We start from the raw sequence: 6,000 nt of genomic DNA on the forward strand, positions 1-6,000 counted from the left end.
AAAAGGGGTGACAAGACAAAGTCCAGCAGCACTCCGTGGGACCAAAGGTAGTCCTACATCACATTTATGAAGGTAAAGAGTGGGAATTGCGTTTTCTTTAAAAAAGTGTCATTAAAAAGTAAACCTCATCAATTTATTTTGGAACGAGATATGAATAAATTTGTTCTCCCAGGGAGAGACTCACAAACAAGTGCCTTTCATCATCATCCAGTCACATTCCTCCCATGTGTAGAAATTACAAAGCACCACTTTCCCATTTGCCTTTACAAACCACTAGAGCTCCATTCATTCAGTTACCGTCCATTGCTCAAAACAGGGTTCAAGAGTTGAGCAGGTTGCTACAAAGCTAAAAACACTCCAGGGGCCTTGATGCTGGGAAGTCGCAGGCTTCTGCTCTCTCACTAAACACGGAACCTTAGAAACTTAGCATCAAATACACACAGAGATATACGAACCATCTTGAAAAGCACTTTGAACTTCTCAATGTACGTTCATTGATAAAATACTCCCAACTTTCTTTGCCTTTATACAGGGATGTTCACCCAGGCCTATGGTAGTGAAGATTATGCTCAGGGAAGATGTGGAAATAAAGGGTTCTAGAAAACACTGCATAGATGTCCTTGTTGTGATTTTAAAGGGGCAGGTCTAACCGTGATCATTCTAGCAGAGATTTGGGGTGGCGTACAGCAGTTCATATATAAAATGGATAAAAACAACAAGATTAAGAAAATGGCGTAAACTGAGAAAGGAGGGTTGGAGAAGTGAGATGGAGTTGGAATGGTAAGTAAAGAGCTACCATATAATTTTAAAATCCCTCTCTTCTGTTTCTACAGGCAAAGATGAACACAGGACCAATTCCAAGATGAGGTGCGACCTCATTAGGAGCTTATTTAACTGTTATTAGAGAGATAAAATATTATGTCACAATGAAAGTTAACATGAAAGAGTAAATAATAAAGATTCAAAGCGTGAGTTTACTGAGTTTTTGCCTGGAAAGATGGAAAAGGCTCAAAAAAGAAACAACACATATGATATGGTAATTTCTCCTAAATATGATTACCCAATACTTCCTATGAAAACTTCATCTAAATGATCAAGTCTAGAAAACAAAACATACTAACTGGAATATCTGAATGTTTGTTTAACCGTATTACTCTGTTTTCTGATAGAATAAAACATTGGTGTTATTGAAGAACAAGATGAAAAATGTTACATAATTCTAAGAACATTTGAAGATTTCCTGATTTGTATCTACTTGTGCAGGGGTAGTTGATACCTTGTCTAGGACATTATCTATTAAATTAAATAATGTTACAAATGCAATTCAATGTTTTCCTTCTATATAGTTACCCTAAAATTTTCTGTATTGCACCTCGGAAATCTGCTGTACAAGACCTTTGTGAAGAGCAAAGGTGTCATTTACTCATAACCCAAACTGGTATTTTCCGTAGCCTCAGTTGTATGTAAAACTGGACAGTGGATATGGAGACTGGAGAAGAGCTGATGTGTTAGAGGTATGGTGTTGACAAATATTGGAAAAAGAAACCAAACTTGACGAATGGTTACCATGGGTGACGGAGGAAGAATTTTTGCTTAGGGGGCATTGAGTTTGTGTTAATGGTGGTGGAATAAAATGTGGAAAAGTTATCATAATGGTTGTACAACACGAAGAGTATACACAATGGCATGAAACTACATACATGGAAGTTGTTGAACTGGAGAATTTTTTGTTGCGTATATTTTTATAATTTAAAAAAATACGTGAAAAACAATGAGTATAAAGATGAAAATATTCTAGAATTGCTTGTGGTGATGATTGTACAACTCTTCGTCATGTGATTAAACGATTGAATTGTATGACATGTAGATGAAGTGCCAATAAAACAGTTTAAAAGAAAGAAAGAAAGAAAATACCATGGAACACCAAAATGAAAAAAATCTATCTAGGAGAAAGTACAACCAGAACGCTCCTTAGAAAAGAGGATGATGAGACTTGGTCTCAAGCACTATGTACTATGATCACAAGTGACCAGTCCCTGGCAAAGGACATGCTTGGGAAAGCAGAAGGTCCACAGAAAGAGGAGGACCCTAACCCTAACCCTAACCCTCAATGAGAGGGACTGACACCGGGCCGTCAACAATAGGCTCTAACCTAATGATTGTGAGGATGGCTCAGGACCAGGTAGTGTTTCCTTCTGTTATACAAAGGGTTACTATGAGTCTAAACCAACCAGTGGTACCTAACAATAACAGCAACATTGAACACCACTAAGATCAACAGTAGAAATAATACACTAAGCTATTACCTTTAACATAAAGTTGCATACTATCTGTTAAGGTGGTTATGTTGAGTAATTATATTAAACGATGGTTAAGCAAAGGAATTGTGGACTCAAAACTAGATTTGAATCCTAGCCCTTCATTTTTACATATGTGAACCTAAATTTCAGAGTAAGTAACATATTTTAGCTTTAGCATCAGTAAATGTGAATAAATATTTGAATTATTTATTTGAATATAGAAGTAATTGGTTTGGGGCACAAATGAAATTACCTGTATAAAATGCATTGGATAGCATCTACCATGTACCTGCTGTAACTGAGCAAATTTGAACTCATAGTGATCCTGTAGGGCAGGGTAGAACTTCCTTACAGAGTTTTTGAGGCTGTAAATCATTGTGGAACAGACTGCTTCCTCCTTCTGCCAGTCAGCTGGTGGATTTGGACCAGCAACCTCGTAATTAGCATCCCAATGCTTACCCCGTACACCATCAGGACTCCTCTCTAGCATATACAATGTATAAAATTAAATGCTTGATATTAGTATCTAGCCATCAAGACCAACACCATCATCATCACATAAATAATTCAAAACTGTCTCTGAATCTTCTGGGGGAAGAAATTTAATTCAGCTTGATTTTAAAATATTAATCATAAGATAATGCAAAAGACTGGTGGAAGCAATATAATAACTTCCTTGGAGCATGTCTTGTTCAAGTTACATAAAGTTTTAAAGTGCTACATTAAAATAAAGATTTACATAAAGAACCAGGCGGCCAATAGCTTTTTTCCGGTGGCATCGACAACTCCATAAGTGGTTTTATATGGAGGCTCTATGAGTCCCGACCTTAATTAAGTCATAAATATTAATATTCCAGTCTCCCTCTTTTTCTGTGAGATTGCAAAAAAAAATAAAGATGAGTAAGTACTAGGGAATGGGTTTTTGAACATGCACTGGTCTTAGGCAATCAATCTAATCACGGTATCATCACTGTTACTTGATGCGGGGCATGGGAATGATTTAAGACCTTTAAAGTTTGGTAAACTCTAACTCAGTGTTTCCTCTGGGGATCTTGAGGTGCGCAGTTTTATAATCACCACATTTTATCCAATGCTCTTTCCTTTGTTTCATTTTAAAACAAATAATACATCTTTAGCTTCCACCTACTTATAGGGGATGCCCTTAGCAGTAAAGATGGTAAGACTCTGTCTCATAGATTTTGGACATGTTCTCAGGAGAAGGACATCACGCTTGAGACGTAGAGAGGCAGAGAAAAAGAGTAGAAAAAAAAGAAAAGAAAAAAGACCTTCGGCAAGACAGATTGACAATCGCTGCATAATGGGCTCAGCGATAACAACAATATTAAGGATGACACAGGAGTGGGCAGTATTTTGTTTTGTGGGAGAAAGATGCGGCTGTTTGCACCTGTAAAGATTTTTCGATTCTGGAACCCCTATATAGCATCTCTGTGAGTCCAATCCAACATAATGGCAGTGGGCTTGGCTTTATTTAGTATTAATTATCTAGTACTTTATGGTAGAGCCTGTGGATTACTTATTTCAGTTATAAGTAATATTAAATAGAAAATTCAAGACACTTTGGGCATAGATAGGACAGGTAACTCAAAGATTCAAAATTTTAAGACATATTGGCATATTTCAGTGGTGGGCCCCTGAATGGCAGATCCTTGCTACTTGAAAGGCTGGCAGTTCAAGACCCCCAAGGGCTCTGCAGGAGAAAGGCCTGGCGATCTGCTTCTCCAAAGAGCACAGACTACTGGGCAGATTTACTCAGTCTCATGGGGTGGCTAGAGGCTGGAATCAATTCAAGGACATCAAATCACTTTCTGAAGGATAATACTGGGTGGTAAACCTTCTTCAGTGTGTTCTGCTTCCTTCATTCAATAGGTGGCCTTGAGTTAGTGTGCCCTGGCGTAATTTCTCTCTGATTTCTTATCCTTGGCAAAATGCAATTCATTCGATGAAACACTGACCCAGTACATGTAATTGAGGGAAATAGTTTTTCCAGAACATCACAGATTTCAACTCAACTGAACCTCTAAATGGCTGTGACGGTTGGAACATGTGGGTAGTCAAAGTTTCATAACAGTTGGCAGCTCAACACAGACTTGAATTTGGGTGGCCTGGCATCCTGGTGACAAAGCGGTTATGCTTTGGGTAGATAACCAGCAGTCTGAAACCACAAAGCTTTTCTTTATACTCCCTTTATCTGGGAAAAGCACAGGGACAGCTCTACCCTGTCCTATAGGAGAGTCAGAGTTGACTCAATGGCAGTGAGTATGGCTTTTGGTCCTGGGTAGGATCGGAACGATTTTATATCATTTTCTAATTAAAAAATTGAAGACTATCTAATGTCATCCAAATGTTCTTAACACTCCAAAAAAATCAAATCACTACCATCAAGTAGGTTCTGACTCATAGCGACCCTCTAAAACAGGGGGGAACTGTCCCTGTGAATTTCTGAGACTATATTTCATTTCTGGCGTAAAAAGCCCCATCTCTCTCCTGTGGAGTGGCTGGTGATTCTAACTGCTGGCTTTGCAATTTGCAGCTCAAAGCACAACCACTTTGCCTGGGCTAGTCTATAATACATGCTTTCTCTCTCAGACAGCTTAGAAATAAAATTCCCTTGGAAATAATTCTTTATGATTGTTGCACAATTTAGTAAACATACTAAAAGTCAATGAATTGTTGAATTAAAAAAAACTGATGTGGAGAATTGAAAGGGCATGAAAATGCATATAATTACATGAATTTTGAAGATTGGTTGGTGTTTTAGTTTGTCCATTTATACACGAGATTCAAGCAAATGATAAGACGAATTTGAAAGTCATTCTGTAGGAGTTTCTCCCCTCAAACAGATTTATGTGTCTAACCTGGTAATTCCAGACCTTGTTAAGAGTTACCACTAAGCTAATTCCATTTATATCTCGATGGAATAAAGAAAAGCCTACTTTTGGTTCTTAACAGATAAAATATTGTGAAATATTTATATTTTTGTTTAAATCTTTGTTTCTTAAAGATGATATGGGGGCTGAAAAGGCTTTCTCAAAATTAACTATATTCCAAATCCATATTCTCCATTGTCTTCCAAAGCATAAGGAGCCCTGCTGGCCTAGTGGGTTACAAGTTGGGGCTGCTAACCACAAGGTCAGCAGTTCAAATCCATCAGCCCCTCCTTAAAAGAAAGATGAACCTTTCTGCCCTGACAAAGATTTACAGCCTCAAGAACTCAAAGAAAGAGTTATACTTTGTCATGTAGTATCGCTAATGGTCAGAATTGAGTCAAAGACAATGAGTGAGATAGTTAAAGTTTTTTGTGCCAACCTGGCTGATAAGCTCATGTAGGGTTAACTGAAGAGTAGAGAGATAAATGGCTCGGTGAACCTCACCTTTCTAGTTCGCAGATCTCTTGCTTTCTGATCGTCGGACCAGGGTGCAGCTGCCTTAGCCAGTTCCCTGCTTCAGCTGGCATGGCTCACTTCCTGCAAGACATCCCTGAGGAGATGCCACATGGACCTACCCCGATGCAGCCCTAGGTGATGGAGCAACTGTGTGGATACCCCTGCCAGCACTGAGATGCTTATACGTTCACTGATTCAGCTTTCCTCCTGCAGTTGGCATCATTGCTTGTCTTTTGTGAGATGGAGGAGGACTTTGTGGATTAGTGTTGGACATATGGGCTAATGATGTTGGAGTT

General features: G+C 38.5%; 1 protein-coding gene across 1 annotated transcript in view; it reads right to left on the minus strand.

Annotated features, from left to right (window-relative positions):
• Nucleotides 1-6,000, minus strand: part of SLIT2 (slit guidance ligand 2) — a 407,728-nt gene that overhangs the window by 15,411 nt on the left and 386,317 nt on the right. The window lies entirely within an intron of this gene.

This window comes from Echinops telfairi, unplaced genomic scaffold, assembly GCF_000313985.2.
Source record: "Echinops telfairi isolate 266 unplaced genomic scaffold, ASM31398v2 ScPeMD7_7468;HRSCAF=8506_1, whole genome shotgun sequence".
Lineage (NCBI taxonomy): Eukaryota > Metazoa > Chordata > Mammalia > Afrosoricida > Tenrecidae > Echinops > Echinops telfairi.